The sequence below is a fragment of the Pogona vitticeps genome, chromosome 1 (assembly GCF_051106095.1).
Source record: "Pogona vitticeps strain Pit_001003342236 chromosome 1, PviZW2.1, whole genome shotgun sequence".
In the NCBI taxonomy this organism is placed as follows: domain Eukaryota; kingdom Metazoa; phylum Chordata; class Lepidosauria; order Squamata; family Agamidae; genus Pogona; species Pogona vitticeps.
Genome location: NC_135783.1, coordinates 119,993,309 through 120,018,992, shown reverse-complemented (window position 1 = coordinate 120,018,992; position 25,684 = coordinate 119,993,309). Strand labels below are relative to the sequence as shown.

At 39.1% G+C, this 25,684-nt stretch overlaps 1 long non-coding RNA gene across 1 annotated transcript; it reads right to left on the bottom strand.

Annotated features, from left to right (window-relative positions):
- Window positions 1-877: 877 nt before the first annotated feature.
- Window positions 878-25,243, bottom strand: LOC144586987 (uncharacterized). The gene is made up of 2 exons (XR_013542103.1): window positions 15,283-25,243; window positions 878-3,948 (listed from the first exon to the last, which is right to left on the bottom strand). It is a non-coding gene; the product is annotated as an uncharacterized LOC144586987 (long non-coding RNA).
- Window positions 25,244-25,684: the final 441 nt, after the last annotated feature.

The window sequence follows — 25,684 nt, the reverse complement described above, 5'->3', positions numbered from 1 at the left end:
TTTTTTGAATAAGCAGAATTAGGGGCATTGGATGGAGATGTAGAAGATAGAAATAGGCTCCCCATTCTCTGTAACATTCTGATGTGCTGAGTACCTATATATGCGCACCGAAGGATAAAAGCTGTGTCCTATACTATGCTGGTGTACATTTAGCTCATAGGGACAAAAATCATGACCGTCAAATTTAAAATGTAATAGCTCACCTAATATCAAATGTTTCATCTCAGATATTTAAGATACAAAATCTAAAAGACCTGCGCAATTTTTAGCATACAGGAGAAGGCCTTCTTAATCATTGTCCCTAGACTGCATAGCTCCCTGCTAAGGAGGGCAGGGTTCACCTCTATTCCATTTTCCTTCTGCTGGGAAAAAAGTGTGGGTTTTTCTTCATGCAGTCCTTTGGCATGTATGCTAGTCTTTAGCTCAAGGAGGTTTAATTGGTAGAGCACTGTCTAATTTTTAAAATTCTGCATCCTTTGTCCATTGAACAAAGCAACCCTCGCTATCATTTTGTGCACTTTGCCTTATTTATGTTAACATTATTTGAGTTAAAGCATTGCAATTTGGTTCAATATATGCAAAAACAGTAGTTCTCATTGTCTTCTATTGTCAAGAGCTCCATAAAATACCTCACCTTCATGCACAATGAGGATAATAATTTGGGGCTTCCCTTTCTCTGTGAGGATGATGAAAGCAGAGAATTACATCTCAACATTAAGAGTAGCCACAATTAACATGTATTGGGATAGCATTACTTGAATATAGGGGCACAGAATAAATTTTCATTCACCAAGACTTTTGAAATTCTTTATCCAATTTGTGGTCTAATAGCTTATTGATGAAATTGTGCATGTATCTTTCAGTTTTCTGTCAGCTGACATGGGGGACAACAGGTCTTTCCCCCCAAGTATATGCAACTCAATGTAAATGACTACAGATGTGTCTATTTGAAAAAGGGAAACAGATTACAGTCAGACTTGTACATTTTGCTGAATATAAGCAAAAATAGAAAATAGATAATTATAAGAGTGCACCAAAATATACACATCAGTCTGTGTGAAATCCTGTCGCTTAGCGTAGTAAGTCACAAGCAGAGTAGGTCTATTGAATCAATAAAACTTATGGATGAATTGAATCACCAAATCCCCACTGATTCAATAGACCTACTATAATAATAATATAATTTATTGTCATTGTAAGTATATACACAGTATACCCTTACAACGAAATTCACATTTTGATACTATACTGTATATCAAAATCAAATGTGACAGATTTCTGCACCCCTACCTGGATATTACCAAAACAAAGGGTGTGATCCAACAGGGAAATAGATTGCATTTTGGACCACTTGTGGACATTCAGGGAACTGCACTCCAGCTCAACTCCAATCCATGTTCAAGCTGGATCTTTTTACTCCAGCTATAAGGCTACTACTTTTTGGGACCAGACTGAATAACTCCCCAAAAAATAGAAGGGCAACTTTAAGGGAGATTTCTCCCTTCCAAGCAACCCTTTCCCGTATGATCAGACACACGCCTTCCCTACCATCTGACTGCACTCAAAGATGATTTTAGTGAGATCATATTCTTAAGGAAGATCACTGCTATTGTACAAGCCAGTTAACAGCTTATTATGGAATAAACAGCACATTTGCATCTATTTATAGAGATCTATATAATAGAATCACCAAGCTGCAGCCCTAATTTTTAATGGAGTACAACCCCATCCAAAAGATGCCAAATCCCATTTTCTGACCAAACCAATTAACAGCCAAGAATAACTTGCTTGTTGTCTCAAATATCTCTATGCTATCTTAAGATGGACCAACAAGGAAGGGTCCCCAGGTTCTCAAATTTAGCTCAGCGGCTGTTAGATGTCATCCTAAGTGGCCAGGAAAAGCTATGAAAGGCAATCAGCTTTGATTCTCCAGTTTGAAAATACAACCCTTGTGCAATAAATTATCCATGTGAAGCCCATAGGTTGTGCTGTCTCTATCCAATGTGAAGCCCATAAGTTCCTATCTAGACAGATGGGGCAGAATCACTTGGCAGTCTTTACATTGATATGGCTAAAGTTTATTTTAGATGCTAGGTTAGATCAAATGAACCAAGAAAAGCCCAACTGGATAGCATTCCCTAATGTTGGAGGAGATGGACCCTCAGAAAATAAAGTCCCAGTCTCAGCTATGAAATCTGCTTTGTCCAGTGCTGAATCCCCCTCCTGAACACCTAAATTCAGTATCACCTACATCATACAAAAACAGGGGTAGTTTTGTTGTCCATTAAACAAATTACAATAACTTTTTGTGAAAAACGATTCAGAGATCTTGAACAGATTTTGCATCGGTTTTGGTACCCTTTTGGTAGGTCTACAAAGTATTGGCATATTATAGACTTTGGAATATGCTTTCTGGGCAACAGAAGAGCCCTGCCTTTTGTCCATTCATTATCAAGCCAAGACCTCTGTTCAGAATATATGTGCAAGCACAATGCAGAGATTGGAACACATACAATAAAGAGCTCAGAAACAGACTTTACAAGTAATCAAGTTACCTTTATAGTTCAAAGACATAACAATAAAAGTGAGTTACACTGAAAAAGAGTAATATTATCCCATGTTGTGTTACTCATGGTACAATGTAGTTCGACCTTCCTCAATGGGAAAAGGAAGTAATTACAAGTAGCTATTGTGTGTTCTCAGTCATTTCCATTCTCTAGACCACAGTTAGTGTGATTAATATTTGAGAAAGGATTTGGCTTAAAGAAACAGTGAGCTTTGATGTTCCTCTTTTGTCACATTTCCAGTCTCCAACAATAAATCCAGTTGCCTTCAACTGTCAGCCCCAAAGATACAAATGTCTCTATTGTTGATTAAAACAGACATTAATTGGGCAAAGATGCACTGAAAAAAATCTAATAAATCAGTTAAAGACTAATTCCTTAATTTTTCTATATGCCATCCATCCATCCATCCTCCCCTCGGCAAACCCTCCCCATTATTGTCTCCTCACAATGACTGGTGAAAAGTAGCGTGTCGAAATGCCAGTACTACAGCAATGGCTCAAAGTGCTCTGCGACATACTTTTACCAATGTATTGATGTACTACCCATGAACAACAACAACAATATTAAAATAATATTAATAATAATATTAATAATAATAATACAAGCAACACAATAATGGCGGCCAGCTACCTGGCTTCCATTCTGAAAAGAAGTGGGCCAGATTGTGCACACAGGCAATTCTGGTAAACTATGCAACGATACAACAGAGGTAAAAATTAACACAACCTTCCCAGGGAGTGGAAAATAAACTGCAGTTACACCATTGTCCAGGAAAATGTTTCAGTCTTGACTGTGTGTCATGTGACTGGGGAGGGGAAGCAACAATCTAACTGGGGGATAACTAGAGAACATTTCCCTCGTGTGACCAGAGACTTAATTATTGTGTTTTTTATTGTACCCAGATGTTTTCTGTTGAGTTAAAGGTTACTTTTTAAAAAAAGAAAAGTGGATAGTCTTGTGACAAACTTATTGACCTTTGTTTTGTTTTTCTGCTTGTTAGTCCCATTGTTCCATCACAGTTAAAAATCATAAGCCAAGTGCCAGACATACATTCACACGCAGAGATATAACGATTTACAGGTTGCATGAGGAAAGGCTGCCTTGATGGGCAAAGATGCAAATGAAATTTCAGGACGGCACAGCTTATTTTATACGAAGGATGTTCTGAAGGCTCTGAAGATTGTCAGGAAGACAACTTTGCAATCTTCAGGCGATCTTGGCAAATTGTCACTTATAATAAAAATGCATTGTGTTGAAAACAACGTACCTTCAGGGCAAAAACAATCATATCCATTGACGTCACTCACACAGACAGCACCGTTCAAGCAAGGTCCTGAGTCACACGCACTGACTTCTCTTTCACAGAACTGTCCTGAAAAACCTGGGAAGAAAAAAAGAGAGAGGAAGGCATGTGAACCATAGCATGTTTCACTTAAACATATGCATTTTAGAACATCTCTTTCTCATATTTTACTGTTCCTTATAGTAACATGGGGGAATGTTTTCAGGCCTCCTTAGGCATGCTAGACACACGCAGAAACTAACTTGTGAGGGGGATGCAGTTGTTCACATGAGCCTGAGCACCGCCTGGCATCTCAAGTGTGGTTGTTTTGGGCATCTTGGGGACAGGGTCAGGGGATGATCAGATGTGGGGTCTGTTATGTTGGCACTACAGTTTCTTGAACCCATGGTTCATTATTGGACTCTGGAGTCTTGACAAATGAGACTAAAGTGTCTAATGATGTTGGTTGCCAGGTGCCAATGCTTACATGGAATGAAACCAGTTAGTCTCTGACATGACACAGGCCACTTCGGCTGACAGGGATGAGTTGCAATTGTTCATGGGAAAGGGGAAACAAGGTTTTCTTAATTCATGCCACAGTAGAGTGGGCAATTCCATGGTAGTAAGTATAGTCCCATTCTTGAACCTGCAGTGGAGATCCTTCAGGTCATGCCAAGCAGCCATTTGGGAGATTTAGGGCCATGAGAGTAGGAGAAGGGAATGCTGTAGATTCCATTCTGACTTAAATTTCAGACCAAGCTGTTGAAGAGTCCAAGAATTTGCAACGTTTTTCTCTTGAGAAAAGCATTAGGAACCTGTACATCTTTTATTCATGCTTAGCCGAGCAACTTTACTCAGGCTCTAACCTAGTTAATGAAATCTGAGAAGAGTCAAACTAATTGAGTTTGTTTAACTGAATTCTAATCTGACTAGGATCCAGTAGGGCTCAATGGACCTCAAAGGTAAACCTGATACGGGAGCAGCTACTTTAGTTCCTAGGAAGCAAAATAGTTGCAGAAGGCTCCAGAAGCCCACTTGCAGACTCCATCTAGCCTGGAACCTATTCTTCCATCTATGTATCTTAGATGCTGGCCACACTTTGAGCATTAGTACACCAGCCTCATTCATTGTGGGCCTCTCACAATGATGGGCATGCCGCTCATGTGGTAGAACTAAGCTTAGGGAGACTGCAGTTGTTCATACAAGCCTGGGTGTCCATTGTTTAGGACACTCTGCATTTTGCCTTGTGACAACTTCCAGTTATCATCTGGACTGGCGGAAATGGTTTTGTTTTACACTCAAACACACAAATTGAGTAAAGCTTACTAATTTCCATGCTAATGTAAACTGTTTCTTTAATGTATTTAGTTAAAGAGCAAACCACGTTAACAGACCCGCTCCTTATTCGTCTTTTACAGGAACTGCTGAAATTAGATTATTTATAATTCCAGTCTGTGCAAATACTTTATCCCATGCATATTTCATATCAAGACACACTGCATAGTTATTGAAAGGCTTCTGAATCACTTGGTTGATGCTATAGATAGTGGAAAACCCAGAGACAAGTTCCATCATACTCCTAAAACAAGTTTAACAGCTTTCGCTAACAGCAAAAACAGAGTATTAGGTTTTTCTTATCTATGTCTGATTGCATTGCACAACTGCTATGCAATATCTGATTGAGCAAGTAGCTAGATAAATCCCATCTGAGTCCCATGGCTGATGAATGCTCAGAAAGCAAGTTAGTTCGTCATCTAGAACTTCCCCATCCTTCTAGTTTCAAGAGAAGATATTGGCATCATCATATTTCATCAAGATCCTTTTCCAAACATAAGAATAAAGTTTAATTTGTAGTGCATCATGCTTCTCAAAATGGGACATCAAATAATATTTTTGATGAGCACACTTATTTCTCCAGTCTATCCTGTAGTCCTCATTACAGAATTCAAATTAAAGAGGAGGAATTATATGTGATTTAAATTTCAATCCCAGTTTAATACAACAATTTTTAATTGGGGGAGGGGAGATCTAAATGCATGATTCCATATGTTGAATGTCTAAAGTCCTACTAGTGGCCCAACACCAACGGTATTACTTGACAGTATGACTTTTCTTAAATGATGACAACAACAACTTAGTAAAATAATACAGACTGTAACTAGGGATAGGAGAGAAATCTGTTTTGCTTCCATTTCACATTTCCCGAAATACTTATGATACATTCTCAATTTATTTAAAAAAACATGGGCAAAACTGTACATTATGAATGTTGATAGTAATTATGTGACTTATTGGGAAGCTTTAGAGCTACATGAGAGTTTACCCCCTCTGCAGCTCTTCACTGGAACAGTTGGGGTTGCTCTAAAAAACACTGACTACACAACGTTCTTGTTAGAGTGTTCCAGATCATCCCTAATGGGGGCCAATCTGGGACAGGGTTCTAGTCTACTGTTTGTTTGTTTTTTTAATTATTAGGATCTGTCAATATTAACAGTTTTCTTGCTGTGGGATTGCCTAGATCACTGTGGTGTTGGTACAGTGGTTAAAACGCTGTACTGCAGCTAAAACTGTGCTCACAACCTGGGGTTCAATCCCAGGTAGCCGGCTCAAGGTTGACTCAGCCTTCTAGCCTTCCAAGGTCAGTAAAATGAGTACCCAGCTTGCTGGGGGGGGGGAGCAATGTGTAGCCTGCATAATTAACTTGTAAACCTCCCAGAGAGTGCTTGAAGTGCTATGGGGTGGTATATAAGCAGCATGCTTCGCTGCTTCCTACATGCCAGTGGTGACGTGTAGATACTGATGTCGTCTGGCTGTGACCATGTTTGACACCCTCCATCCTCCTTTGAAATGTAAACAGGTGTTTTCATTTTATTTCAAAAAGCACTTCCACTACTGCGCTGCATTACTAAGTGCTATGCCACTTCCTAACAATTAATTTTAAAATGAAAAGAAGAAGGAAAGGAGAAAAGTGGGGCTTAAACATGACACCCTGTACCTTCCCCTTTATTGTACATAAAACCCCAGCATTCATGCTCGCCCAGCAGCAAATGGAAGCAGGCTGTTTCTTAACCAGCTGACAGCTATTGCAAAAGAGAAGGCGAGAGGCGGGGAGTGAGAAGCAGAGGGGCACATAGGACCAAATGAAGCACAGCTGAGAGGTCTAAAGCACCAACATGTGGTTGACTAAATCAAACAATAGGGCCTGCAGGGGCAATTTCCATTTGAACAGAAGGGGCCATTTAATCAAGCCCCACCATCTCAAACCATTCCAAACTGACCCAAACAAGAATGCTCCCAGTTGCTAATGTAGCCTTACTCTTAATTGCTTGAGTGCTGTTATTTATTTTTTATTGATGCACTTCTCATTGTATTTTGAATCCTTTGCCTTTCTTTTATTTGAATTATCTTACTTTTAGCTATCTTGGTTGCCATAATTCCAGCAGGAAAAATTGCATGTAAATTTCACAATGAAATAAATTGGAGAAGGAAAACGCCTCTCTAGAATAACACATACCGTGCCCATTCCTAATCTTCTCACATTCATTTTAAGGTGACTGTGAAGGTCTATTTCCATGTGGACCGGGAACATTGGCTAGGCATGGAGAACTTTGCTTTTCATATCATAAAACATGGGGAACAGATGAGAGACAGGCATCTTTCCTTCTGTGAAATCTGCCATGGAGTAAGATCCCCATATACATTCTCACTTTGCCATCTGCCTCTTCATGCAACAGCAGGCGAAAAAATATAGTAAATTATCCTACAGTGACATTAGAACAAAATGCTGAAGCCTGTCATGTAATAGAGAAACAGCCAATATTGTTCTGGGTGTAGAAAAATCTCAGGGAACAGCACGAACTCTTCACACAGAAGCATACTCAGAAAAATGCACTGCACAAAAAGCTTCCAATCTACAGTATATTTCACATGACTACTAATCTAGCCCAACTCAAATGAGTATCATCAGGAATGGAACAAAGAAAGACAGTTGTTCACCTTCTCATAAGAACAGGGTTTTACAGGAAAGACTGAGAAACTAAACTTTTATCTATCTATCTATCTATCTATCTATCTATCTATCTATCTATCTATCTATCTATCTATCTATCTATCTATCTATCTATCTATCTATCTATCTATCTATCTATCTTTATTTATTTATTTTATTTTATTTTATTTTATTTATACCCTGCCTATCTGTTCAAAATGACCACTCTAGGCGGCTTCCAGACACATAAACACAGTAAAATGTACATATAACAAAAAACCAATATACTATACACAATACACCACCTTCTAGGTGGTTAAAAAAAGACAACCATATTTGGTTCTGAAAGAAAGAATATTCCATCTAAGGAGAAGGCTGTAATAAATCCTTTGATGAAGAATTTTTTAATAGAATCTTTCTTTCAGTAGAAGGCAAGACTTTTTCTAGAACTGAAGAATGGATACAAATGTCATCAGTTAGTACTAGGGATGACAATCCTCCCTTCTTGCATCGTCATAGACAAGGTAGATGAACTGCAACATGTTTTTCTTCAACCTATGAGAGGTCAAGTTACTTTGCGGCAAAATCAAGGCAAGGCTTTTATGCAAATGGTGCTTTCCGTGTTGTGCAAATGTGTAACTTGAGCAAGTTGTGCAAAATGACAATAGCTGCTACATCGCTGCAGTGCCTTTTAAAAATCTGAAGCACTGGTCTAGATTTTTGCTTCTTTTTGAGCAATCTCTTTGTCCTTTTGTCTGGGTCTGTGTGCACATACACACATACACACTTTCTTTCTTAAAAGAAAAGAGCACTAGTTCTGCATAGACTGTCCTAGAAACATTTATGCAAATTACACATAGTTTGATGGAGCAAAAGGGCATTCCTTGTCTCACTCTCACACTGGAGGTGAAGAATTTTATTGTTGTAGTTCTGTAAAACCAAGTTGCCTCTCACTTATGTCGACCCTATGAATGAGAGATCTTCCAAATGACCTGTCCTCAAAAGCCCTGCTCAGCTCTTGCAAACTCAAGCCTGGGGTTCCTTTAGAAAGTGATTCCTTCTCATGTTTGGTCTTCCTCTTTTCCTGCTGCCTTCAACCTTTCCCAGCATTATTCTGTTTTCCAGAGAATCTTGTTTTCTCGTGATATATTCAAAGTAGGACAGTCTCAGTTTCATCATTTTTGTCTCCAGAGATCGTTCAGGTTTGATTTGATCTAGGACCCACTTGTTCATCTTTCTCGTAGTCCAAGGTATACACAAAGCTCTTCTCCAGCATTGTATTTCAATTTTTTTTCAGTCAGCATTCTTTACTGTCCAGCTTTTTCACCTGTACATGGTGATTGGAAATAAAAGAGTGTGGATGATCTTGGCCTTGGTCTCCAGCCCTTACACTTGATCATCTTTTCCAATTCCTTCATTGCTGCTCTTCCATGTCTCTTCTTCTGATTTCTTGGCTGCAGTCTCCCTATGGACTGATGGTTGAACTAATGTATATACAATCTTTAATGGTGTCAATTCTTCTTTGCCAACATTAAAGATTTGCAGTTCTTCTGTAGTCATGATGTTTGTCATCTTAATGCTCAACTTCAGTCCAGTTTTGGCATTTCCTTCTTTCACCTCCAGTAAAACCCATTTCAAATCATTGCTGTTTTCTGCTAGGAAGTCTTCTGTGTATCTTATATTACTGATATTTCTTCCACCAATTTTTGTTCCTTCTTCACCTGGTCTGGCTTTCTGCTTATGTTTGACTTATAAACCACTCTGACTTTTCAAATGTGCATATGGAGTTCTTGTGATTGGGAACCCTGATAAGCTTTGTAAGAAGCTTCAGCCAAATGTGCTCCCAGGCTCCATTTCACTCCTTACCCCTTCACCTGTATATACATGTGGTATATACACTTCCATAAAAACCACCCACCAAATATGTGGAGGGAGGGCCATCTCTTTCTTGCAAAAAACATTTGAGGGCTCCTTCATCCAGAGGGTGGAGGAACACCTTATGAACCTAGTTATGTGAGAATTGGCAGACAACCTATCTAGTGTGTGGGGATTTTGTAGTCTAAAGTTCCATCTTGTGGCTATTAAGGGATACATCAGTGATGTTTAACATAATCATTATTTTAGTACAATCATGCATTCTCCTGTGATTCTCCTTATAATCATCCCATTGTTATGTGATTCTCTCTGCGCAGGCGTGGAATGCCTTAAGACTGATAACCACACAACGCCTCTATGGCCAAATTCTTATCTTATGCTAATTTTGCTTGTTTTGCGTGCTTAATAAAAACGTCTGGGGGGAAGAAGGTAGCCATCTTAATCTTAATCTTCTTCTTCTTCTCTACCGGTACCTGAATACTAACAAGATAAAGTCTGCAGTGTCTTCATTTATCAGAGATCTCTCCCTGGTTTTCATGCAACTGCTGCTTGGCTGGCTTCCAAGCAGGGTTCCCTGGGGATTTCCCCACATTTTGGTGCAGCCCGTGTGAGGCAAGAAGCACGGGACAAGCTGAGCAACGCAACAGCGCGACAATTCACACTGCCCTCGCCCGGCAAGGGTTCCAGACGTCACACATCCGCAAGGATCCCGGGTGAGTGTTGAATTTGTCAAGTTAGACACCTAGCCTCCTGGCAACATGGGGAGCTTTGTATCTAATCTTCAGGAAGTACAGGACCTCCACTTCTTATTAAAAAGGAATGGTCACACGACCACACGCACAGAAGTGGAAGATTTAGTTCATACTATTCGGGATGTATGCCCTTGGATCCCCGAAGAAGGGACACTGGACCTCAAGGAATGGTCTAAAATAGGCAGCTGTTTACAGGGACATCCAAGAGTTACAGCAAAAGTGCTTTCTACATGCTGCAAAGTGCGTACTTGCCTTCAAGGCTTGGCACCACCAAGGAACATTCTTTTCGATCAAGAATTCGAAAATAATCTGTTCAAACAACTCCCTCAAATTTTGCCACAGCCCAACAGGAGGCCTGTTTTGAACTGCCACAATGGGTCTATGTTTCTAAAGCTAAATGTGCCGCTATTCCTCAAGGCTACACTGTTCTGGTTTTTACATGCGCTGCTTTTGTTTGTCTCAGCTTGAATGTTGTGCCAGGACTGATAACTCGCATGGCAAACATTCAGGTTTGGGGAAAAATCCTACTCAGCTGGACAGTCATAGCTGAGAAAGATTGCCCCCCCACCTGGCCAGTAAGAGAGAAAAATGCATATGGGGTGGGAGGAGGTGAGCCAACTCCTTAAAGCGCTTCCCCCATCACCTTCCAATCTGGAGAAAGCATTGTTACTCTCAAGCCACTTGCAACATCCTGGACACTATGTTCCATGTTCTTCCTAGAACTACAAATTCTATCACACCTTGCATTGCTTAGCAGTTTCCTGAATATCTCAGCGTGATGGGACCTCTAATCTCATCCATGGATTCAGTGCAGCCTGCTAGGACATAAAGTCTGTATTGTTCTCTCTTCCTCTGTGAAGTAGCAAATTCAAGGTCCATACCTGGCGCAATGCCCAGACTTAGTTCTCTCCTCTTATCAGCAATTCTGGGCGTTCTGCCAAGAGAATGCCATTGTGTTCGGACAGTCTAAATGGAGAATCATTTGGCAACCTACAGTCTTCTTGCAGAAGGGTTTTTGTGCAGCCCACAGAAAAATCAACAGACTGGGCATAAACTTTTGCATCTATACCTTTGAGATATCAATTGGGCACGTCAGTTTTGGTATTGTCTACTAATGATCTCTCACGGTTGTTCTCTGCACTTCCTGCTTGTTCATGTTATGCTGGTAACTTCATCGATGAAGGCTTCTTACAGCTGATCTCTCAGCAACTTCGACTGCAAGCTCGCTTGCCTACTGAGAGCATTCCTCTTTCATGTGCTATCTTAGCTACGCCATGGCTATCAACTGCAATTCTCTACTGACAAGATGGGCCATGTACTCGCTTGAACTTGTACTCCTGTGTTAAAGCAGTTGCAGATTTGTTTTGCCAAGGCATCGTTCCAGATGTTGCCACAATTGTCAGGGATGTATTAACTATATTTTTTTCTGCAGGGTGATGCTGAACTCTCCAAAAGACAAGCGCCTGCTTTCCTGTATTTTTTATCAATTAACCACTTGTTTTTCCACAGCCGCTTTTTTCAGATGGTTTGCCTTTCCAAAGTGTTGTCACGTGGCAGCGTTTGAACTTTTTTCTAATGATGAATTTAACTTTGTTATAGACACACGTTTATAAGCTTTTTAGGCATTTGCTTTTTTTAAATATCTGTCTCCTTCCATAGATAAGGATTGTTTTCACTGTTTTCCTGACTTTGTTACTTTAAAGCAGAACAGCATTCTGTTCCACTGCCCATATATGTTCCCACCCTCAACTTCCGGGATTTTTTACTGAAGGGAATGCTGTTGCTGATTCAGCTTTCAAGCAGAATTCATGTGCTTTAGTCTTTTTTCTGATCCTATTTGCTTCTCATGACATGTTTCATTACTCTGTAAATATGTTTCACAGAATGTTTTCTATCCCAATGACTCAGGCAAGAGACATTGTAGTTGGCACGTGGATGTCACACAAGTGCAGGTTTTTGCCTAAATTACATTTGACTGTGGATACATTTTCTGGATTTATTTGGCATCTCCTCTTCATGGAGAGACTGCAAGACAAGTTATTCAACATTACATTTGGAACAATTGCTGTAATGGGCCATCCTAGGCCTGAAGACTGGACAATGGACCTGTCTATATATCATCTGCCTTTCAAGAATTTTATGTTCAATGGGGACTCTCACTGAAGCATGAGATTCCTTTTAATTCCACAGGGCAAGCAATTGTGGAAAGAGCACACTTAACGCTTAAATTTCTTTTGCAGAGCAAACCTCAGGCAGAGGGGTTTCTGGGTCAGATTGTTCCTATGGTTGTTGCAAAAGTTCTGTATACTTTAAATTTTCTGCTTTTTCCTCATTAACAGGGTTCACAACCCAAGTTAAAGTTCCTTTCAGGGCAGAAGAGCAACTTCCTCGACCACCTGAGTGGTAAGGGATCAATTCTCTTGATCACCTTGGGACAAGGATGCTGCAGTCGCACTGGACAAAGGCGCTGTTTGGATCCTGGCAAGATGGTGTGTATCTCTGCCATCCGACTCCTAGGACTGCTTAAACTGTTCTTGGTTCCACGTATTTCTGCTCTGGACAATCAAGGCAATTCTTGGGTGCAACATGCTCAGTATATATTTGATGTTCATGGACAGAATGTTTTTCTTTTATATGAATCATGAGCTCACTGCCTGGTCTTATTGATGATCCAACCTTAATTCTTGCCTCTTTGCAAAGTATTTCAGAACATGGTCAATCTGAACTTCTTTTCCATGCTGTTCCTCCTATGCACCACATCTGAGCTTTGTGTTTCTGTTGTATTCATGCAGGGAACTGGAATGACAAGGTTCCAGGTTTCACTTGATCTGGACAATGTTTTAAAAGAATGCCTCCCTTAATCCCAATGGCCTAGAACATTCCACATTGGGATGGAAATATAGTGGGCACCCAAATCTTATTACAGGTGCACTCACATTGAGGTCACATCGAGGCATTCTTGCACAAGAACAGGCATAACATTTTGGGTCTGACTTGTCGCCTGGAAGAAAAACAGTTAATGCTACTACAAGAATCATGGTAGCTCTGCAGAGTGAAATAGATCAGTTAAAGCAGCTTTCAATTGAGCATATATTAGCTGATTTGAGTGATACCATTATTACCAATAATATTAACACTTCCCTATGGCATGGCTTTGCATACTACTAATGCATGGTATTATTTTACTGAAAATTTGTATTTGCCTTATGCTTGTTTTAAACAATGTATTCCTTCATTAATTAATGTTTTCTCTAAGTGATATCAAACATCTGTACAATCAATGTCTTTATCTGCTCAGCAATTGTATCAATTCTAATATCATGTGTTCCTTTCTAGAGTAGGTGATTTTTATGGTGAGGCTGATGCACGATATAGAGGTTGAGATGACATGGCTGTTACCCTCCATCAATGAAGAGCTTCCATGGACTCAGAAACCATCAGGAGTCTTACTGGCAGCAACTTGCTCATTCAAAATGAAATATAAACGGAGGGAATGTGGGGATTTTGTAGTCTAAAGTTCCATCTTGTGGCTATTAAGGGATACATCAGTGATGTTTAACATAATCATTATTTTAGTACAATCATGCATTCTCCTGTGATTCTCCTTATAATCATCCCATTGTTATGTGATTCTCTCTGCGCAGGCGTGGAATGCCTTAAGACTGATAACCACACAACGCCTCTATGGCCAAATTCTTATCTTATGCTAATTTTGCTTGTTTTGCGTGCTTAATAAAAACGTCTGGGGGGAAGAAGGTAGCCATCTTAATCTTAATCTTCTTCTTCTTCTCTACCGGTACCTGAATACTAACAAGATAAAGTCTGCAGTGTCTTCATTTATCAGAGATCTCTCCCTGGTTTTCATGCAACTGCTGCTTGGCTGGCTTCCAAGCAGGGTTCCCTGGGGATTTCCCCACACTAGTGTATCTCAATAAGATATGATATTGTACAGATCACATATAAAACAATGAGGCAGGGAATGTTAACCCCTTGTTGATATATCCAATTTGTAAAGTCTGCCTTTTACAATCTGTGCAGTTCCACATTATTATCAATGCCCTGCATCTATTTATCTGAAATTTAGTAAGCTTCCCTCACTATTATAATGTGCATGACAAAAGATATTGCACTTTTTTTCCCTTGCAGGTTCTTTCGGGATGGCACTTTCATTTAATTTCATTCCATTTTTCATTTTCCATGCACCAGTCCCTTCATTTTACATTTATTTTCTTGTTTTTAACATTCATGAATTCTGGCACTTCAAAAACCCTAAAGAACACTTACAAACTACTCCTGCCCACCCATCCCAAAAGCAGAGGCAAGGCAACAGAGAATCAATATACTTCAAAACCAGGGAACAAGCCACACACAACAACAACAACAACAATTAGGTATTCAGTCTTACGCATACACTCCTTGATATTATCACATCCAAGATACACAGAATAGTCAAAATACCTCCAAGGCCATCACTGGCAATAATTCTATGCACAGAACAAAACAAATATTTTTGTAATCCACCCACCAATTAAAACAAAACAAAACAGTAGAATACTCAAAAATTAGAGAAGAGAAAACAACAATATGAGTTCAGTGCCAACCACACAGTACAACAGAGGCCTTCTGGGGCTGGGCAGCACAATAGCGAAGAGGCGTGGAAGTACATAGAGAAACCCACGCACCAAAGAAACCAACAACACAACACTAAGAATAAGACAGAAATGTCTCAAGCCACAGCCAGACAACAATAACAACCACCCCCACAGAAATAGACAACACAGGATTTCTGCATAGATAGCAATATGTAATCAGCCCCACCTTCTTTCACATGGCAGCTGAAAGAGGTATGGACATTTCTCTTTCTTCTTCCCTCTGAAAATGCCAGTCAGGTAAACTGCTGTCTGGTTTCAATGATGCCACCAAGGACACCACTGGACACATTTAGTTTTATTCACTCTTGAAAATCTAACAGCCATTATTATAGTCTGAAGATCCCCTTCCCCATGTTAAGACAATTTGTCCTTTAGACTAAAAATTATTTAAATGTGAAGCAATTTGTATTTATCTTAATTTGCTGCTCTGGAAGTAGCTAATTCCCTCTCTGCATAATGCTATGTTCCTTGATTGTGTTTATCCATGGTTGATTTGTATGCCACCAAACAACAACTCCTGCTCTCAAATAAAAACACTGTTTAAATGTAGTGGAAGAACAGAAACTGAAAGCATAATAAAACAGGGCTTCCTTGCAACTGACTGGGGAATATTAAAGTATAAATATAAAAGTCTGCAATCTGCACACTCCAGTATTCACATGGATACATACATAAATTGTTCTCAAAACTGCACACAATCAATTAAATAAATAAAAAGGTGAGAGAAAATATTTGTTATAAGCATCCACAATAGAGATGGGCACAAATCAGAAAAATCATGATTCATTTTGATTCATGATTCATCAAGGTCAGTGACTCACAAATTATGAAATTTATGATTTTTTTCCTGACAAATTGATAAATCGATTCATCAATTATTTTTTTTAATTTAAAACACTATAAAATGGCTCCAAACACCTAGAGACACCAAAATCACAGGAAACCTTCCCCTGACTCTCGTCTACAAGGCCTGTGAGATTGGTGAAGTTTGAGTTCCAGATATCTGAGTTATACACCCACAAGTAGGGCCCTGCCAGGAAAGTTTTCACCAGGAACCTAGAGATTGCAAAATTACAGGGAACCTTCTTCTGACTCTCCTGTACAATCCCTCCAAGTTTGGTGAAGACTGAGTTTCAGACCTCTGAGTTATACACCCACAAATGGGTCCCCCTCCCAGGAAAATGCCTTTTAGCAGCTGGCTTGGGGAAACCCAATTTTCACCAAACTGGGCAATATTGTAGAAGAGAATCATGGGAAGCTTCTCTGTGATCTTAGTGCCCAGGGGGAACTTTCCTGGGGATCCCTCTTTGTTGGTGCATAGATCAAACATCTGAAATCTAATCTTCACCAAACCTGGAGGGTTTGTAGAAAGGAGGCAAGGGAAGCTTCTCTATGAATTTAGTGTCTCTAGGTGCTTGTGGGGGGTGGTGTTTTATAGCCCAAAAATGACAAATCAAAAATTGATAAAAATCCATTGATTCAAATTTGTTGGGGCTGTTGATTTGTATGGATACCAATTGACAAAATAGAAATTTTTGAATAAATTTGGTAATTCATTATCAGTTCTTTCCCATTTCACGCTACAACGTGCAATTATGGCTTCCTTGATGAGACCAGTAGAATAAAGAGAACGATGCATTTCCCATTAACAAATTAGTTCAAAGCAACTCTTTAGGATGATTGATTGAACTCTGTGCCCCTGCTTCTCAGGGCTGCAAGCTCATGTTCGTTTGTTTGTTTTACCCAGGAATAAACTTCACTGGATTCAGTGGGACTTACTTTTGTGGAGATGTACATTGGATTGTACTGTCAGTCTGAAGATATTTTACTCTTCATCCATACCCTAGTAGTTCCTGCACTGTAAATATAGATTAGCCACTCTAGAAAAGCAAACAACCTAGAAGCTGTTATCACTATGTAATGATTTGGAGTCTTCTTTCCAGACAGTGGTTGAGTTGTTCTGGGACATATCTGGCCAAAGGGAATGCTTGGTATAGAAAAATAAAACCCAGCTACATTTAAGTACATTTATGTCTCATTGATTTCAGAAGCATAGTGCTTAAATCTTCTTCATTTAAAATCAATGGGCCTTCACATTTCTTAACAGGGGCTGGATTGTGTCTTTTGTGATGAGCAGGCTGTGCTAGTTCCTCCTTTCTCTTTCCAAGCTTCAGAATTCTCAGTTTGGGGGACAAAAGTCACAGGAATGTGTAAGTAGGGCTTTGGCCCCTCCTCCTTTTTCTGAACAGCAAATCACAAGAGCAAAGGAAGGCAAACTCCTTAGATAATCACAGATTTGGGGGCGAATGCTTGGGTACCAAATAACACCTAAAAAAAAGTAACCTCATAATCATGATATGAAAAATGAAGGAAAGATTTTAGAATAGAGATGGAAACGATTTTGATTAGATTTGACACTTCAGCAATGTAGCACTTTAACGCCTCTTAAGACTTATGAGAAATACACCTCATGATAAAATCTGAACAATGGAATGCATGTTGCATCCTCTACAAATGGATTGACCAGTAGCTGGGGAAAAATGAGTAGGGGAAGGTCTTGCACTCATGTCCTGCTTGTGAGTTTCCTATAAGCAATGGGGTAGCCCTGTGGGAACAGACTGCTAGGCTAGAAAAGCCTTTCATCTCTTCCAGCACGATTCTTATTATGATCTAATGGCAGCCCATCCAAAAGTTGATGAATGTGTCAATTGTCCAGCCTGCTTGGGGCTACAAAAAAAAAGCGTACGGTGGGTGTCAGGCACTTGGCAGGCTGGTGCATAGTTAGCGGTCTAGGTCTGGCCTGATGGATCACACAGGCTGCACAGGTCTGTACCAGCTGTTCTACTAATGAGCATGGAAAGAGAAGATGAAGCAAGATGTTCCATTTCACTTTTCATATTTCCTTTATGCACAAATTGTATTGAGTAAATATTTTGTTTCTGTGTTGGATAGATATTTACACTTCTGACATTCAGAAATTGGATGTTATACAAGCATCAAGGGTTTTTTTTTTAGTGTTCATGACATGCATGTTTTGATTTCTTTTTATCGTTAATGTTTTGTACTCTTATGGGCTTAGCTCAGCTTTGTGGTTCCAGGGCAAATCTTCAGCAGCATGTCCTTCATTGTAGAATATCCGTTCCTCTGACATAAGCCTTACTGGACACCTTGGAGCAACTCATTACTTATTGGGCTCCTTGTTTCACAGAACTATTATGAAGAAAACAGAAGAGAAAACATGACATGATAGTTGAAGACCACTTCAGTTCTTTGGCCTAAAGCAAACGTAGTTCTTCCTTCATCCAACAGTCATATTTCTCTCCTTCTATCCCTCCATACACTATTCTCCTATTTACATTTCTTCCTAAGGATCTAACACAGTAGTTATGCCAGAATGGAGACACTGACAGGAGACCGGAGAAAGTGTTAAAACTGCCCTAAATTGAGCAGTATCAGATGCACCCCACTGCTGGGTATGTTTTGGAGATTAGCCAGTAAAATGCCCTCAGTGTTCTCAGCAAAGAGAAAGAACAACAGCCAGGGCATATATTTTCATGGTCAACATCACCAATTTCAGGCAATGTTCACTATGTTAAATGTCTCTGACGGTTAGCCAATTAAATGGCAGGAGACAGTGCTAAGAATGAGAATAATAGGAAAACAAATAAATATGTTTTGGAACAAAGTAATTGTAATCCAGTTATTAAAATGTGAATATGAAAAGGCAATAATTTGATTCAGCAGATGCATAATTTCTCGGCATCAGTATATCAGAGCTATGTTTAATCTGTGTAGTCTCATTTTAAATCTGTGTTTATGAAAAAGCCTAAAGTATGTGTATATAAGAAAGGTTAACCAAAACAACAACAGCAACACAGCATCACAGAAGTAGCTGAAAACGATTCTGCTCTAACTTCTATGAAGGAATGACAGGAACTCTGTTAAATCTGAGGTTGGGAGTGGAATGGGGGAAGCCTTCACGTCATGATTCCGGCATGCAAGTGCATTGTTTTCCCCTGCACAAGGAAGGGGCTGTTAAGAGGTTTTGCATTTCTCCTGAGCGTCATCCTCTCTGCTATTTCCATCATCTGAGGAGAGAAGAGCTGCCAGAGAACAAATAACACATTCTGGTTGTCTAGGCATGTATTAGAATAGCATAATTTATGCTAAATTAGTGATGGAAAAAATGACACAATTCATACAAAAGAATATAGAAAGATTTCCCCCCAAAATCATAGTTCTTTCTTGTGCCTTTAAATTGTTTTAAAGGGTTTTTATTCCATAGTTTTCATGTGACACTGCTTTTAATGTTTTTATTTACCAAATTTTTAACTGGCTCAGTTTCTACCTTTTAAATATTTTATAAGCCTCCTCGGATCTCATTTTTTGAAAAAAGGTGGAGTACACAGAAATGAAGGAATGTTTTCAGAGTTCAAATTAAATTGGGGGAGGGGAACATTTTAATGTAATTTTTGAAACAATTGGTTGAAAATGTCTGCTTTGGTGGGATTCATATGGTCAGCATTAGTACAAGTTTATAAAGTTGCCAGCAGGAAAAAAGATGGCAAGCTTTACATAGCAAAGGGCAGCCTGAATGTAGACAACACCAATGACAGTGGTCAAGATGGAATACAGGACATGCTCTTATGCTCAATAACATTCACAAAGAGACACCAAGCAGAGCGAAATCTAAGAACTCAACTCAACTTTTCATCAGTTAACTGCTTTTGAACCAAACAAAAAGCAATTGCAATTGCAAAACACAGCGCAAAATCGCATTGTCTGCTACAACCGTGTCTAATTTGGTGTTGATATGAAGCTAAGTTTAAAAGTTATAATTCTTTGTCTGGGTTGCCCCCATGTTTAGAATTGCCTTATAGAGTGTTGCTTCACTTTGCAGCACAGTATCAAAGGCGCAGCTATCATGCAAATCTAAGACATGATGCACTCAGGAGACAACACACAATGTGACAAAGAGCCTTTGATTGCGTAACCATTTTTTAAAAAATGGCTGCTTCTCTCATTGTCATTGTCCTTGAGATAGGCTTCCCTAATGTTGTTTGCTTCTTAATATCAGTAACCAGTTCTTCACTGACCTTTACTTCCTACTCATGGTTCTTTCCTTGTTCTAGTTGTGGTTCAAAATCACTTGCATATTAGTGGGTTACCTTTGTGATTGCTAGATTATTGTGGAGGCATGAGAAAGTACAGAAGTAGTATAAGTGATGGTGTTGTAGCAACAGAAGTAATGTATTTCTGGTTTCACAGACTTTCCACCAATGTCTAGAGGGACTAAATTCAGAAAGTCTAGCATGTTTTGACATCACTGTTTCTCCATTCTACCCAGGCAGCATAGCTCTTAAAAAGACTGCTAGGGGCCATATTCACCTGGCTTAAGATACTGTCAGCTGCTTTGATCAGAATTAACCAATTCTGCAGGAGGAGGTTTTACATACTGGTAGACTCTGAGAAACAGTGGATGGCCTTGGGTGGATTTCCTATTTATGGTAGAAGGCCTGCATTCACAGGTGCCTAATTTAAATTCCTTTGAAGTCACTGAGATTTCCTTCCTTGATTTGAAAAAAGTCCCACAACAAACCCTAAGACTAGGTTTCAGCAAAATGAATCCTGCCTTCAGCTACTGCTAGGAGAAGTGCCCAAGGCATCTTTCATCATAACCACGGGACGACCTAACTAAACTTTGAATGCTAAGACATGTTGCCAAGTGGGATTTATGTAGCAGTACACTGAAGTTCTACTGAAAGATCTTCTCAATTTATTTTTGATAATTCTCCTGGCCCCAACTTGTTTTTTTAAAAAAACTTGGTCCCACTTCATCAGAAAAGTCAGAATCATGATTATTAAAATGCCAAGTTCTCACCAAACATTTGACATAAGAATAATTTTAGATGATGATTTTCAAGTGCAGTATAATAATCCAGAATTCACTTTCCATGTTTACATCCAAGCTGAAGATAAAGAACCACTTTATACCACAGCTGACCTTGGAAGAATGTCTTAGAGGAGGCTTTCAGTTAATGGGAAGTGTAAGCCAAATGTATTGAGTCTGGTTAGTGCCTTCCATTAGTTGAGACAACTTAACACATCTAACATGTGCATTTTTCTTCTGCAAGAATGGTTATGGCATATAAGAATTTTAGATTCCTACATTGGACTTTGAAAAATCCAATACGGTAGGGTGGTAAAATGTCTCTTTTCTTGTGTACTAGAAATCTTTTTAAGTGCATTCAGCTCATTGGGATAGGTGTAGTGAACAGCCCTGCCCCCATCTGTCCATCACCGCAGAACCTTGAAGATGGAGCCTATGAGTGGATGGAAGGCGGAGCCAAGGGGGGAGGGAGCCGAATATAAAGACTGGTGGATGGAGTCTGAGAGAGATTCTGGTAGAGAGAGACTGTGTGAAACTTAAAAGTGAACTAAGAGTGAGTTAGAGATCTGAAAGAACGATGAATAAAACAGAGAGTTAAAAGAGGTTTAAAGTTGTATCAGATGTGATTCAAGTATGATTGACAGCCTGTGATTTATCTATTGAATAGTAATAATATATTAACCTCCCTAATCTAATAAATGACTTGAGTTTTAAAAGCACACATGTCTCCATGATCAAATGGTATTAAAGCAGTAATACCTGGTGGCAGCGAAGAAGGAAGAAGAGTGAGAACCTCGTGAAGGCCTGGGGGGGATAAGGGCTTCGGAGGGGATCACCACAGGAGCCATTCCATGCTACCAATAGTTCTGTTGCAGAAAAGCTACCCAAGCAGCACAAATACATACAGAAGCAAAATAGAGACACCCCTGCTTCTTTCATGGAGCCTTTAATAGAACCATCGACACCTTCTGTGGGCTGTTAAGGTGGACAGAGACTGAAAGGAGAATGGCCTGCTATGGATTAGCTCTCCTAAAACTGGAAAATGGCGAAAGACGAAATAATAATTCAATTTTAAGCAGCACCTACTAAGCATCCAAGCACAAATTAGAAATTATGATACACTAAATGCTTTTGTTCTTCGTTTTTAAAATGCACAGTGATAATGTTAATTATACCAACTGCATGATTAATGATATGTCTACTGCAATTATTTAGCAAATTAGATAGCAAACTTTCAAACCTCTAATAGTAAGAGAAGGCGCTCTTTAATCAACGTAGCATCAGAGCCAACATTATACAAGCATCATATGGAACACCGTGATATTGTAAAAATGTAATGTAATGCACCTACTTTTAAAAATGGTGTCCCTTTTTATTATTTGCTTACAGCAGTTTAGCATTTGTTCTGTGACAGAAAATTATTTGTACAAGTGGTTATTAGATTTCAGTGCACATTGTATTACCTAATTATACTACCGGCTTAGAGATACCTTTTCTTCTTTATCTTTCTATTCATTGTCTTCCTTCCGCTAGAAGGTAAACATGTTTTATTTAAAGAGGCCTTCTATGCTGTCAGGACACGGTGACTGTTGGCTCTTCTTTCTTTCTGTTTATGTGCTTTTAATTTATGTATTTAGTTCATTTTTATTTTTAATTATAATTATTCTAATTTGAATGCTATTACGGTTAGTGCTGTTGATTTGAGTGTCTTATTGTGGCAGAAAGGTGAATATAAATAGATATATGTAAATTAAATAGAAAGTAAATATGTGTGAAGGGGCGAGTTGGAAAGAGTAATAGCAGAAAAGCAATGATGTAATGAAGACATTTAGAACAACAAAAGAGAGAAAGCATCAATCAAGTTGAGGTTTTTTTTTGCATGTTTGTATCAGATCTCTGAAACTAGTTATTTGGTAGCATAACAAGTTATAAATAGAGTGAGAGTGAAATAAACCCCAATTGCTTCTCTGCTCTTCTTCCAAGCCATTCATGCATTTTGAGCAGGTGGATCAACACACCAAATTTTCTACTCTATTAAATATTGACATTTACAAAATGAATGGAATCTTAAGCAGAATACTTCCTGGTGGGTGCAGGCTCCAAGAGAACGGTGTGTAAGTGTTTGTCTTTACACAGTACACCACAATCTCAGTTCTTACTGTTTACTTGTTTGGCTTTCCAGATTTGGCACCTACATAAGTCTTTTCCCTCTACAATCGTCACAAAGGTGGCACACTAGTAATACAATATTTACTCCCACACCTGTTGTGACCTCTCTTATCTAAGTTTGGAGTAATGGCGAAGGCTTCTTCTGAGTACATGTACTCTGTCATCTTATCAGTAGAAATCTAGTTTTCCAGTCCTGTTTCTTCCTGGGGAGAGAATGCACATAAAACACAGAAAAGTACAAGTCCTACCATGAAACAGTGTTCATAGTGAGGAAGGAGGAATATTATTGAGAAAAATGGAATGGTTCCTTTAAAAAAATGTCTACCTGTATATATCAGAAACTAAAATACCCAATATTCTATAGGAAAATTCCCTTGAAAATAACTATTCAGATAAAGTGCTAAAATGTTTATTTACTGAAAATTTACATATGTTTTTGTCCTTGAAATATGGTCATCTCTCATCAGACATTTCTTTCATTTACATAGCAAATCAATGAAAATCCATCATTTAGACATGTGTTAAGTGAAAGCAGTTTCTGCAGTAATAGGTTAGCATATTCTGAATTAGTTCAAGGTCTACAGTGTAACAACTATTTCATTAACATAAAGAATGCAAAATGGTAAAAAATAAATATCTTCTCAAACCATCTCAGCAGGTAATAAACTTCAATCTAATTAGTGTCCTCCCTAATTTTTGTAATGTGCCATACTTGATAGAACATGCGCCGCAAGATCATTTACTTGGTACTTATCAAAAAGTTTATAATATGTAAAGTAAATCTCCACACTTGATTAATTAAAATGCCAAATAATTATCAGTAATGGAAATTTAAACAGGTAACAGTGTCTTTCATGAGGATCTTGAATTAAATCTGCAACCCTGATGAAAGAGATTATGAGAAAAGAACAATTAAGTAGGTATCATCTTTCACAATCTTCAAAATAACTTATTTGTTTCTTATGGAAAGAATTTTATCAGGGCACCATGATATTGGTTGTTGAGAAATGTCTGAATTCTTGATCGTTATGCCAAAATGATACTTTAAAAATAACTGAACCAATTATAATTTAATTTTTTTATATTTAAAGAAACAGCATATAAATAAAGGTATTACTTAGATATGGGAACGAATATAAAAATGAATCAGGATATTCAACAAATATCCCTGATTCATCAGAAACTCGTTGCTTCATATTCTTGGAGTCCAGAGACCCCAATGAATACGAAGCAACAAATATAACCCTTTTATATTTGTCCCATTGTTCGTTATCTGCTTATGCCCCCGTGGACCAGCTGTTCCTCAGAGGCATAAGCAGAGAGGGATTTTGCCTTCCGGAGCTTGCTAAAGCCTGCCAGAAGGGAAACCCACCCCCACAGTTGGGGGATGGCTTGCATTGGGCTTTCCCCCTCTTTCTATGCCTGGTGGTGGTATAGGAAGAAGGGGAAAGGGAGGAAAATAATCCCCCAGCTCTGCTGCCTTTGCAAAGGCAGTGGGGCTGGGGAATGACTTCGGTTGGCTTTTCCCCTATTCCTAAGCTGCTACCGGGCATAGAAAGAGGGAGAAAGCCTGACCGAAGCCATTCCCCAGCCCCACTGCCTTTCCCCTCTTCCTATACTGTGTGGCATAAGAAGGCTGTGGGGGCTGGGGCTTTTTCTCTTTTTTTAGATAGCTGCAGGGGTTGTCTAAATAAAAATGACCCGACAAAACTACCAATTGATTTGTGGTTTGTTGGGGGGTGGCGGCAATTCATTGTTAATGAGTCGTCAAGATTGATGACCCACGAATCTAGATGAAGGCCCATTTTGACACTTTATCCCCATCTCTAGTATTAATCTAGACTGACAGCTGTCAAGTTCATAGGTGACCAGGTAAAAACAAAATCTCTGGCCAGAATCAAATTGGTCATTTACAGCAGTGTAAGTCCAATGACACAAACTGTGCAAATTGCTACTAGTTAATGAGTAGTTGCTTGTGTTTACCAGTCACATGGCTTGAAACAAGGAATACAAGGAATGTACATTTTAAATAGTAGCAATTCATTGCTGCAATCTATCCTTTTGCACTTCCCCAGTATAAATAGAATTCTGGCCTCCGTTGAATGTAAAATTATAAGCAATATTGCATTGCATTATTCTATAGGGAGTGTGACAAACCCAGACCTACTGGGATATGCCACAGTTTCACTAAGCTGCCACCAACCATTCCCTATCAGAAGTCACACAGACCAGGGATGGATTTTTAACAAATAAAAGAACAAGGTTTATTAAATAACACACAGGGAAAAATAAAAGGATCAAGTGAATAAGATACAGTAACGTGGCTTAGTCTCAATCATACATACACACAGTTTGGTTCACACAGAACACTTATCTTGAAGCACAGACCCTGAACCTATCAGTTCTGGCTAACCATACAGACACCTGAACCTATCAGGTTGGTACTGACTGACACACAGTAGTACCCTGTCTGACACACAGACTCCCACTCAAGCTTCTTCTCTCAGCT